This window comes from Dermacentor albipictus, unplaced genomic scaffold (genome assembly GCF_038994185.2).
Source record: "Dermacentor albipictus isolate Rhodes 1998 colony unplaced genomic scaffold, USDA_Dalb.pri_finalv2 scaffold_30, whole genome shotgun sequence".
Lineage (NCBI taxonomy): Eukaryota > Metazoa > Arthropoda > Arachnida > Ixodida > Ixodidae > Dermacentor > Dermacentor albipictus.
The window spans coordinates 2828245-2841510 of record NW_027225584.1 but is presented as its reverse complement, the minus strand read 5'-3'; the positions used below and the strand labels follow the sequence as shown (position 1 = coordinate 2841510).

The following is a 13266-nucleotide window of genomic DNA, read 5'->3' as shown; positions in this document are numbered from 1 at the left end:
TTTTTCAGCGGATGGCTTAATTTTTGGCGTTTTTGTGAGCGCGCGCGACGCCGCCCGGCCCAAGCAAGTTGGAAGGCGTGACGTCACGACACCCCCGTCGGATAGCCAGCCGGCCGGCTACGGTCATTCGAGGCGCGCCGCCGCCGCAATCGCGAGCATGGATTGGGGTTCTGGTGCTCTACCAGCGATGAGTACACGTCTGCACACGAGGACCGTTCCAACTTAGCAAGAAATATAACCGCTTACGGTTACGAGCCTTCCGCGTCAAGCGGCGAAGAAGAGCAGGCGGCCTTGAACGTGCCGGTCAGGCAGTCCGGGCCAGCAACATGGTAATTTCTTTTTCTAGTAAACTTGAAGTGCAGCAGCAGCAGTTCGTAAAGTTATGTTACGTAGGATGCAAAATGCCTAGTTTCGTGACCCGCGTTGAGGCAGAAAGGGAGCTATTACGGCTGAATCGTAGGTAGTGTAGCTCGTCGCTTTGTGCTTACCTACGCTGTCGGCTTTCGATCGCTGCACACTTCGTTTTTATGCGACGAGGCACGGCATGTGTAGAATTTTCCAGCCGTTTCATAGCCCTGTGTTTACGGCTACTTTCACATTCACGCCATTAGAAGCCATTTACTGGTTGAACTCGTTGAGATGGGTGGCTGCGCTAGGGACCCGTCGACCAGATCACTTAGCTACATCGATTCTGTGGCCATAGACAAATGAAAGTCTTTGGCTGTGACATTTAATGGGGAAATGCTGCGCGAACAATCAAGTCATGAAACCCGAGGCATGATTATGCAGAGACCTATGAAAATCCGTAATTTTTTGCTTGAGGTTGAAAAGCAACGTGTGAAACGGCAATGTAGATAAACGTGCTGCTCATTTTAGATTACTACACATGTATGCTGTTGTCTGGCGTTCATTTCCTGGCTGTGTTTTGTATATTTGATCAATTAAAAGAGCGCTCGTATGTTGTACGCAGCGAGAGTGTACACAACATGACTATTTTGTTTTGTGATAAACACATGCATCCGCAGGGTAAACAATTTCTGTCACAAGGCGAGAATATCTGTTCTTGCACAGGCAATGAAAGGGTAATTTCCCTTCTTTCAACAGGCACTCCTGCGGTCACCACTGCGGCTACATGCATACAGAAAGAGAGAGGGTCTGTTGCCAGAACAACAAAAGTTGGCGAACACAGCTAACAGTTACGAATGCATCACTAAGCACCCGCTCTTTGAATTGTATTGCCTCAACAGGAGCCTTTTGAGCGGCATGCCAAGGCTTTTGAGCACAGCTGGGCTGGTCGCATAAGCATCGTCGACGAAGTGTTCCGCGCAAATGAAGCCATTTTTTAGAAGTCTCCATGCTGGGTGTGGTGGTTGACAGGCACGTATGCAAAGTTCACGCACCTTCTTGTCTCTGGGAAACGTGCGTGACGGCGTGTCACGACCGATAATGCTGTTATAACAGCCGTGGGCCAGTAATGTCTGGGCATTTTCTTCCGCCACGATGAATGCTTCAATACCGATCGATCACCGTGTAAACACGCGTGTAAGATGCACCACCTGCATGGAGCGCTGACGGGGATAATGTTTCAGACAGACCACGTGCGAACATAGCCGACGACGATAAACAAACGCTGCAAGGGACCGACACTCCGGAAAGACTGTGCCGGCTGTGGCTGACCTTGGCGGCGCGCGCGCGGGCACGCGAGGGTGTCATGACGTCAAGTTTCAGCTTCTCCCGGCGGCCGCTTGGAGGCAAGGCGCAACAGAAAATCGCAAAAGAAAGGTGTTTCTCGTTCTTTTTTTCTAAGCAGCTTGTTGTATTCGTCATTTTTGGCAGTTCAGCTTTTGTTCGGACGCAGAAAACCACCCACCAGTTTTTGTGTCCGTATAAGTGAGCATTATTATTTAAAATATGAAACATCTAGGCTGCTCTTGCGTTCAGCAAGTGACGCGATTCAGGCCAAGAGTGTCCGTGGAAGATATCCTACTTGCATTAAAGGATTCCGTGGTATAATTCGAGATATGAAAACAACCGCCCTTCGTGTCGTCGAACCCGAGATTTTGCACAACAAAGAACAGATCATAGTTTACTGGCTACCACGCAGCTTCGCACAGCATTTAAGTGTTACTGTAACATCGCACATCGCACGTATCTTCCTTTTCAGCTTGTTCCTCGTTTTACGCGCTTTTTCGAAAACGAGCGGATACAAACTTGCCCGATTCGCTACTATTATCAATGTTATACAAAAAATTCTGGGCTTTAACTTACGGCCCAAAGCTAATTACTACACAACACGTAACAACGACGTCTGGCATGTGCCATCCTTTCGTACTAATTATTTTTCGTACTAATTATAGTTTTTCTTTCCTTTCCTAATTTCTTTCCTTTCCTTTCTTTCCTTTCATACTAATTAGTTTTTCGTACTAATTATAGTTTCGCTTCCGACCGACCTCTGGGAGCTGCAGGGCACTGGTGGCGATGAACCGCAGCACGCAATATTCTTTCCTCTGCGTGGAATGACCACTGGTACGCTTGAATCCGAGCCTCCTGCAATTGATAGCGTAGCCTGCAAAAGGTCTACTTAGAAAGCCGGCAGGGGCGGTGCAACTCATTACCTGTAACTTCTTCGAACGCGTATCGCACTTCTAGCCGTGGTCGACACCGAAAGTGCAACGCCAAGCAGACGACGAAGGCAAGTAATAGCCTCCGAAGCAACCAACGCGCGTGCGCGCGACGCCCGCGTGTCTCCAGAGTCGCGCGACTGGCGCACGCGGCCAGGGTCGCAAGCCGACAGCCAAGCCGCAGCAACGGAACCCAAAGCAGACTACCCCTTTGCCTGTTTCACTCTTAGCCAGCAACGGGTTCGCTTTGAAAATGATTGACAGATGCGTGACGTGTCATAATTTTTGGTGGCGCTCCGCTGTCTCTGACGGCCTCTGACGCAAGCAAAATTTCGATCAATCAGGCGAGCCCAAGTGAATGGTTCCCCTTCCTAACCGTTACAATATTCGGCCACTGGTGTCCAGAAAAGCTGGATACGGTGTGTCTACACGCTGTTATGACGTAGTTACTATATGGCTTCACCCCTGTAAGGAGCCTGCGAAAGCACTGACCCTTCATGAAAGCTCCCCATATTGCAGTTGCAAGTGGCTTCACCATGCGCATTCGCTTCTGCGCAACTTCAGTGAATTCCCTCGCGAAGCAGCTCCGAGCACAATACCCATATTCTAGCTCACGGTAACGGGGACAATCAACCGATGGCAGCTTATCGAAAGCGGCAACTTCTGTCGCTCGCCCCACCTTCAGCTGTTTTTATTTTTCAAAGGTGTATAAGTGTTCAAGAGGGGATAACTTTGGGGAAGTTGGTCCGACATGTTTAAAGGAGGAAAAGAACAGCGACTTCAGACGGGAGGTGGTGAAGAAATGCTCGTCCGCTCGCCCTGTACACTCCTTCGTCACGTCCAGTCTGAAGTCGCGTTATTGTCCTCTTTAAACGTATATAAGTGTGTGTGTGTCAGCGTGCTATAAACAAAAGAAACGCTAACGAAAAAAAAATAATTCAAGGCGACAACGAAAAACCACATCAGTAATACAACAGTTCACTCATTTTGACGCAGCTACCGCGCCATAAGAAAAGTTTATTACATGCCATATGTGTGGGGCAGCAGCTACGAAAAAGGTTGTGCAAAATTTCAATCCGCCTTAGACATGAAGAGTCTCTTTTTCCCGCACAAAGCAATTGAGCATGCTCTTACAGGCGAACACTCAAGAATTTCAGAGCATTTGAAGCCCCCCCAGCCCAAAAAGCTTTAGTCACATGTATACAGCCTAGAAGCTTACGAATGAGAAGAGAAACAAATCAAACACCGAAACCTGGAGATAATCACGTTACTGTTCTTATACCATTTTAAGAATATTTGTAAACGTACACTATTGAAAGCTTCTTTTCTTACTGTTACATTTGTTGGCAACCCGCCGCGGTTGCTCAGTGGCTATGGATTTGAGTTGCTCAGTTGCTATGGTGTCGAGCTGCTGAGCACGAGATCGCGGAGGCCGGATTTCTATGGGGGTGAAATGCGAAAACACCCGTGTGCTTATATTTAGGTGCACGTAAAAGAACCCCAGTTGGTCGAAATTTCCGAAATCCTCTACTACGGCGTGCCTCATAATCAGAAAGTGGCTTTGGCATGTTAAGCCCCATAATTTATTTTTGATTAAGGGCAAACAGGAAAAACACACAGTAAGCCACAAAATCTTCCACACTTGATGAGCCATAACAAACCTGAAAGCTTCTCTAATAATGATCAAGCTTTATTGGTGAGGATGGCTCACTCGCCTAAAAAGTAGCCAAAATGGGCCAGCCGTGAAGGTCTCTACACCATCTGAAGGACGCCCGACGCTACTGCAGAGAGCGTTCGCAGAAGGCTCCCAGCTTCCATCGACGTCCGCATCCAGTGTTTGTAGCTAGCCACCAGGCCTCGGTGTTGCTTCGGAGGGCCTCGAACTTCGTCGGGAAGTCGCACAACAGTTGTGAAACTGTAATACAAACAGCGTAAATATAAAGATGTCGGCTCTGCTATGTAGATTAACAAAAAAAAATTGGCTGAACTCATCTCACGAGGCCTGTTGACAGTAATGTCGACAGGCCTTGGGAGATGGCATAAAGGCGTGATGATGGCATAAAGGCATAAAGGGATGTCGACAGTCGATAGTAATATTTGTATAGCGAGACAACGTATTGCTGCCGTTGAAACGAGTTATCTATGAGACATGTGTACTGCATAGAGACTCCTTCGCGCTCCTATAACAACACTCGGCGCCATCTAGAGGCGCCGCCACGAAGCATGCGTGTGGCCTCCAAGTGCATGGAGCGCAGGTGCGTGCGAACGCTTTGAAACGTGTCGTGCGGAAACCGAGCACGAGCGAGCAAGGTCAGCGCTATGGCAATACGCAGTACATATTCATCCTTATGGTCAGGTACACGCCAAGAAAGAATTCTTGTCCAGTAGGCCGACTGCCAGTGCCTGGTGCATTCCGCTATTATACACCCCTTCTTCGTGGCTGTGAAGACCTTGAAGGGAGATGGACAATACCCTTGTGGCGGAGGCGATACGTAGCTGGTTTCCTCACTCCATGGCCAGGCTTGGAAGGATCCTCTAGTCCCGTAGTCACTCAAGCGCTGATATTTGCTTACTCTTTAGAAACATGTTGCACACGCTGTATTACAGCGTCAAGGCTGGCATTTCAGAGGAATGGTACAAATCAATTGTACCTTAAGTGCAGCGCGACAAGAGAAACGAAGGCAAAGGTAGCATGTGCTCACTTGCAACATAAATATTTCAGCGAATACATACCTGGTCCCGTTTTTTGCGCCTTGATCTTTGCTGCGTGTGTACCTGCACGTAAGGCATCTAGCCACGCGGAAAGCCCCTTCATCCACACTCAGCTGGCCATTTTGCTAAATGTCGGCTTTTCATACAAAGAGTATTTTCTGATAATATTCGTATCGGCTTCAACTGCAATAGGCCTGGTGCGTCAGATATTTACCTACTCCGCCGCGACAAAAATCCGTGAGCTTTCAAGTACATTCACTGCCTTTTCACACGATGAAGCGAAGAGAAAAATTTGAGGAGGAGGTCGGCTTCAGGTAAAACGAGTGAAGGGCCGGCCGTTAAATGCACGTACAAGAATGTTTGTGTTCACAGTCACCATTCACTGGCTTGACTGTAAAGCCCCTATCTGAAAAAAATAAAAATATGGGTCAGTTTATTTGTTGATGAAAAGTGAGCTGTTGGGTAAAGCTTTTTTTTTTTCACTCTATATGGGAAGTGCAACTCCAAGCATAAAATGGGGGCATAGCAGGGATGGAGGAACACGACGAATTCAGTGTGAAGTTCTTGACTGCTGTTGTGGTAAAAGTGACTTGTGTACAAGAGACACAAAAAAAAGTGAGAAGTAGCCATGTACAACTGCGCCCATCAAGACTAGGAGGTGTGAAAGCCTCATTAGAGATCAAAGTGATTGCAGCACGCACACTCACTCTGCATCACACCCCGAAATGGCTGACAAGTGTAACTACGTCGCACTTTGAATCTGCTGCTGTACAATCAGCCAAGACCTTGCCTGCCGTGCCCTATAATTCGATCACTAACATTTGAGCGTTCCGTTGAAAGATGCCCTCAGGAGCACTACCTTGTGAACATGCTGTAATTTAAATAATTTTTGCAGCCCTGCTGAGCTAGCAGAATGAACACAAGTGCGACGAGATATTCTACCAGAGGACGTAACTGAGCCAGATTCGGTATGGAAAAGTAGGGGGAGGAAGGTAAACTCGTGAACCAGAACAAGCCAGTCGTGACAAATAGGCGAATATCCGTGCTTTGTACAAGTATCTTACTGAACATGGTTGAGCTTAAGTGCTAAAATGAAAAATTTCTCAGCATTGAGTGTCATTTTTCTTAGCGAAAAACATTAATGTTCTTTATTTTCCGAAGGTGTGCCTCTGGCTCTACAACCATGTTCTGGAGGCCACAGATTCTCATTCGCCAATAAGGACATACAGAATGTTCCAGGAGCATATTTGCACCCACAAAGCCTCTGGTTACTGCTTTATTTAAAATTTGATCATCTTTAGTTTTCTTTGCACACAAACACTAAGCCATTTTCTTGAACAGGCAAACATAGCGGTGTGACAAGAAATTTGTGTCACGAAAACAGCTGCACAGCTTCTGTCATAGCATCGGTTTAGTCAATCAATTGATTGTCCCGGTTTTACGTACCAGAAACATGATTTAATTATGAGGCGCGCAGTAGTTGGGGACTTCGGAAAAATTTTTACCGCCAGGTGATCTTTCACGTTCCTACAATGCACGAGAAACATGCGTCGTATTTCGGCCGCCTAGAAAGGTGGTCACCGCGGCCGGGATTTGATCCCACTTCCTCCTGCTTAGTAAAGCCCCTCCTTCGCCGCGCCACCGCCGCTTTTGCTAAGTAGTGCCATCCTTTGATGTGTGCCGCTGTTCCCTGATTTGTCTTTCTTACCAGTTCCGCTTCCGCAATTTCCACTTCCGGGGTTTCTCGTTCCACTTGTTCCTGAATTTTTGCTTGTTGCACGCTCGCACGTATATGCAGCAGTGATCTCGCTTCCTGCTCAAGCCAGAAGCTGCGACTACGTAAGTTCCGTTTGACGCCGGAAGCTGAGGGGATAAGCGAGGGACGAGGGCTGGTTGAAAGTACTTAACATGGCTGAACAAAACGTGTATGGACAAGATTTAGTGCCGAGCAGCGCACTATCATAGCCGCTAAGCCACCACGACGGGTAACAACCGTGTTGTTGAACGTTAAGAAGTGGCGTAGAACATTGGACGTGGAAGTTAACGTTCATGGAAAAAACTGTCTTACTGAGAATTGTACGCAGTGTGCCACCTAGCCCTTTTGCTAATACATTTTGCAATGAAGAAATAGTACAGGTAACTGAACATACTAATTTAGGCATTACCCTCACTTCAAAATTACCTTGGTCAGCTCATGTTCTACATTTGTGTATCAACCTTTATGAATTTTCGTTGTTTAAAGAGAAAATAAGAAAAGCTCCAACATAGCTGAAACTATTGTTATGCAATAAATACGTAAGGTCTAAAATACAATACGTTTCCATGATATGGGATACCGAAACTAAACAGGATATACAAATACTGCAGATGTTACGAAAGAACGCTGTGAGCTTCATTGATGGGACACATAGAAGGAATGACTCCCCTACTGAGGTTATGGGTGATTAAGAAATGCCAACATTACTTATGTATAGAAAATACGCTCACGTTATATTTGCATAATATTTAAAGGTTAAACTTGATATGTCCATATCTTCATATGTCCAACCTTAATTATCCAAAGAGTGCAACACCCGCATTCATGCTCTCAAGCAGATTTTTGTAGCAACAAATGCTGTTAGACAGTTTTCTCCCACAGACAATTTCCGACTGGAACTCCCTTTCTAAAACTGCTTTTGAGGCCATTAATTTCGCCGGGCACTCTAACATATCTTGTTACATGAGTTTGCGTTCTGTTTGAATTTATATTTTTACAGGGGCAAAAGTATAACTGGTTTACTTGTTGGTGTGAATACTCGTCTACAATTTTTGCATGTGTATTACTGCTGTATATCTGGTACCGCATTTTCTATTACTTTTGTGTCATATTCCACTGCTGCTTGGCGCAATATTGCCTGCAGTATTCTGAAATAAAAAAGCAATAATAAAGGCAGTGCTGATAAGCAAGAAAAATACCAAAACACAACAGAAATAAAGAAAAGACTGGTTTTATGATAGCATACTAGCTCATGAGGTCATGAAAACTGACAGAGTACTCTTCTGAACTCGTTATTTATTGATAACCAAAGAATAAATTGAAATATAAAAGCATGGTGCTGTTGATATACTGAATATTGATTATGTAGATGTACGTGAAACTCCGTGATTCAATGGCGCAAACACAAGTAAACACGTGTAAATACAGACCTACAACAGGAACTTATATTGGATCAGAAACGTGGCGAGGCGAAAAGGGGCAGCGATTTCCGACGTTCATCGACGAGTGAACCTGAATATCATATTTCCCGCTCATAAAGACGAAGGCTGGAGAAGAGAACACAAAACGACGACACGGTTCTCTTCCCTTATATTAGTCTTTATTAGAGGTCAATATGATAGGCAGTAAGCACCAACTAGGCCAAACTCAAGTTCTTCTGGAGTGAACTTAACTCTTCCTCTAAAGTGAAAACTTGACAAGCCGCCGTCAAAGGCGCTGGCTGTATACATATAGTCGCAGACACTGCGCGCGTTCGGCGTGAACGCGGCGAAACCCGGACGGCGTCGACAGAAGCTCCATGTCATCTTTCAGTGCGTTGCGTCGTTGGTGCTGCTACATAGGCCCTCGGCCAATGAAGAAGCCTAGTGAAAGTCGGGAGTCTGAACGATACAGAAGAAAGCTCGTTGGTTGTAGCCGTGGGAGGGGTCAGCAGCTAAGTAGCGGCAACAGGCATGGGAGGGATGGCGTGGTCGGCAATTGTACGGGGTTGCGGGCCCTCAATGATGGATGCTTTTAGGCAGTCAATAGACACGGAATCGTGGTGACCATGTAAATCAAGCGTATAGAAATTGTCACTGTACTTGATGATGTGATAAGTGTCATCGTAAGGGCGCAGCAAATGCTTGTGCAGTTCGTCGAGACGGACAAACACATGTGTCACCGTCTCCAAGTCGGGAAGAATGTGGGGTGAATCGCGGTACTGTGGGCGAGGATGAGGAGCACAAAGACTGCGCGGAGTGGAGCGCGATTGTGCCACATACTCGAACGGGTCGGGGCAAGACGAGGTGGATATAGGGTCGAAGAGTTCTCCAGAAAGGCGGAGTGACAAATCATAAATTAGATCAACAGGTGCACACCTGATGTCCTGCTTTAACGTTGCTCTAAGGCTATGCAAAATAAGAGGCAGGGAAACTGTCCAGCTCACGGTGTCGCCTTGCGCTCTCAAGGATGCTTTCAGTGTCCTGTGGAAACGTCCGACCACATGCCATTCGCACTGGGGTGGTAGGCTGTGGTGCGAAACTGCGAACTTCCTACCAAGACCATGAGCTTTTTGAAAAGTAAATACTCAAAGTGGTTGACCTCAATCAGTGGTGATGATATAGATAGAACGCCGAAACGTGACACCCAACGGGAAGGAAAGCTTTAGCGATAGTTTCACTTTCAATGTCTGGAATGGAAAACGCCTCTGGGCACCGTGTAAAGCGGTCAATGCATGTCAGCAGGTGAATGCTTCCAGCTGATGGAGGCTATTGTCCTAGAATGTCAGCATGAGCCTTATGGAAACACTCCCAAGGTGGCGGGAAGGAAACTGTACGGATGGACCTTACTTAGATTGGGGGGCTGGCAATCCAAACTGCGAGTACACCTAGGAATTTCCTTGTTGACGCCCGGCCAGACAAAACACCGGGTGATAAGGTGTTGCATGGCACATACACCGGTATGGGAGAGGCCGTGCACGGAGTCGAAAACAGCGGGACGGAAATGACTGGGAACAACAATTCTAGGGTTTCCAGTAGAAATGTCGCAGAGAATCGGAACAGTGGAGGACGAAAGGGTAACTTCTGGAAACCCGAGAATTCCAGAAGCCATGCGAAGCGTAGGGATTCCTGCGTCTTGTGCTTGTGCAGAAGCGAGAGCGCTGAAATCGACAGTTGTTTGCGATATGGCACAAGATATGGACAGTCTTAGGCGAGAGAGTGCGTCGGCGGCAGCGTCTGCAGGTGCTTGCACGTGCCGGATATCAGTTGTGAATTCCGCGACATAAGTGAGGTGACGACTTTCACGGGGTGAAAACTTGCTACTGATAGGTTTGTTGGCAAACGTTAACGGTTTGTAGTGTGTGGCCATGAAGAAGCACCAAGCTTCGCGGAAATGCCTGAAATAAAATCAATTCAGTTCATTTCAAGTGACGCACAGCCACGCAAACAGCTATAAGATCACGGCGAAAGTGCTGTGCAATTGCTTTCGGTAAAGGGGAGCCTTAATGAAAACAACGCTAGTAGTTGGAACGATCCGTCAACGCACTGTTGTAAGGCGGCTCCAACTACCACGTCTGATGCGTCTGTCATGCGACAGAGCGGAGCGTCAGGCGTTGGGTGAAGAAGAAGAAGGGTGATGTCTGCGAGCTGCTACCTAATAGCTTCGAAAGAGTTGGACGAATTCTCAGACAATGTAATGGGAGTAGAGCTTCTTGTTGCCCTGGAATATATCAGCAAGTTGACGAATCAGGAGAGCACAGCGGGAGATGAAACGCCGGTAGAAATTCATCAGTACCTTGTACTCGCTTAATTTATATAGGGAAGTTGGCTGAGAATATCCGTTAATGACTTGCACTTAGTTTAGGGAGCAGCCTGATGCCATGGTGATCAACGCGGTGCCCAAGAAAGCCAAGATTACGCACGCCGCATGTACACTTCGCTCTGTTGACGATAAGGCCATGCCCGGCAAGCCGTTGGATAAGCTGCCGAAGGTGCGTAAGGTGGTGGTCTACATCGCGGCTAAACATGAGGAGGTCAAGGATGTGCGCAAAGCAGAGCGGACAACCTCCGCTGACTGTGCCCACGAAACGCTGAAAAGTTAGGGTGGCGTTGTGGAGATGAAAGGGCACCTGCAGGCATTCAAAGAGGCCAGAAGGCATTATGGGGGTTCGAAAGTTATCTGATGAAACACCTTGACGAGGGCTATCTTAGAAAAGATGATTGCTCTATGTAGTGGTGCTCTAAAATCCGGGATGTTAGGCAGGCCTGGGGTAGCGATCGGGAATAGTGGTGTTGTTCAAGGTGCGGTAGTCACCGCAGGACCGCCACTCATCCGGGAACTTCTTGGACACCGTGGGCAAAGGAGATTCCCAAGAATTAGAACTTGATGGTCGCACAATGCCAAGCTGGAGGATATGATAAAATTCCGTTTGAATTTCAGTCGATCTTGAGTCGATCGGGTGCGATGCGTCGTGAATGACTGAATAGGTAGTCCTGTAGTGATAATATGGTAGGTGATATCGTTCTTGACAAGACGCACGTAATTTGACGAGGGAAGCAAATTTGTAAACTCATTGAATAAGTGTTGATGGGCCAATGAAGGTGCCTTGTTGGTTATAGTGCTGGTGCCTGCTGTTTACGCTATACCTTGCAATGTTAGATGCATCGGCGCATCGATAAGATGCTTGTGGGCCATTTCTACAAGCAGGTCAACCCGACGAAGAAAGTCTGCTCCAAGAATCGGGTAAGCCACGTCCGCTACTAGAAAAACACATCGGAAAACACCCCAGAGTCAACTATTCAACGTGAGGGCTCATTCACGGCAAGTCACGATGGGGTCTCGTTGGCGACTTGCAGTGTAACTTAAGATCAGCGATTCTTCGGAAATGCAACCGATGTTGGAATAACGCTAACTTCGGCCTTCATGTTCACTACGAAACGGAGCCCAGACGCCTTGTCGAAAACGAATGAGCGGCTGCTTGCTAGAGCGCCACCACTCGGCGCTTCTAGAGGTCAGCCAGATAGTTTCTCTAGAAAGTGCAGGGAGACACGCACTTTTTGGCGGTTGCGCCGAAGGTGCGTCAATACCAGCACTCGAAGGGACGCGGCGATCGAGATGAGGATCACCGGCGTGACAAGGAGCGGTGGTGTGACGAAAATCGAGAGCTTGCAGACAGAGTAGCATTTTACGCGGGTGGATGGTCCATCTGGCTACAAAAGTCGTCGCGAAGTGCCTGCAGATCAGGTGGCGAGAGAGGAGATGCCTAATTTGTTGCGGAAATCATCGCAATCGAAGAAATAAGTAGGGAGGCAACATCTGTCACACAAGTTGGCGAGATTCGTCACTGACACACGAGCTGCAGCGGTGAGCACCATGCAGATGGTGGAAGGCAGGCGCTGCAGCAATGGTTATCGCAGTAGAGGTTGATCGAAAGAGGCAGCCTTATCACCGAGTAGCTGCTGATGACGGCGCCAGCGCTGTGAGTGCTTGCAGTCTCTTAATTCATCATCATCATCATCATCATCATCATCATCATCGTCGTCGGCCTGGTTACGCCCACTGCAGGGCAAAGGCCTCTCCCATACTTCTCCAACTACCCCGGTCATGTACTAATTGTGGCCATGTTGTCCCTGCAAACTTCTTAATCTCATCCGCCCACTTAACTTTCTGCCGCCCTCTGATACGCTTCCCTTCCCTTGGAATCCAATCCGTAACCCTTAATGACCATCGGTTGTCTTCCCTCCTCATTGCATGTCCTGCCCATGCCCATTTTTTTTTCTTGATTTCAACTAAGATGTCATTAACTCGCGTTTGTTCCCTCACCCAGCCTGCTCTTTTCTTATCCCTTAACGTTACACCTATCATTCTTCTTTCCATAGCTCGTTGCGTCGTCCTCAATTTAAGTAGAACCCTTTTCGTAAGCCTCCAGGTTTCTGCCCCGTACGTCAGTACTGGTAAGACACAACTGTTATACACTTTTCTCCTGAGGGATAATGGCAACCTGCTGTTCAAGATCAGAGAATGCCTGCCAAACGCACCCCAGCCCATTCTTATTCTTCTCATTGTTTCAGTCTCTTGATCCAGATCCACAGTTACTACCTGTGCTAAGTAAATGTATTCCCTTACCACTTCCAGTGCCTCACTACCTATCGTAAACTGCTGTTCTCTTCCGAGACTGTTAAACATTACTTTAGTTTT

At 47.4% G+C, this 13266-nt stretch overlaps 1 protein-coding gene across 2 annotated transcripts in view; it reads right to left on the bottom strand.

Annotated features, from left to right (window-relative positions):
• Nucleotides 1–4290: 4290 nt before the first annotated feature.
• The window catches only part of LOC135909841 (uncharacterized), a 274704-nt gene continuing 265728 nt past the window's right edge, over nucleotides 4291–13266 (bottom strand). For both annotated transcript variants that reach the window (XM_065441885.1, XM_070529765.1), the window contains one exon: nucleotides 4291–4536. The gene's annotated coding sequence lies outside the window, so the exon portion shown is untranslated. The remainder of the gene's footprint in view (nucleotides 4537–13266) is intronic.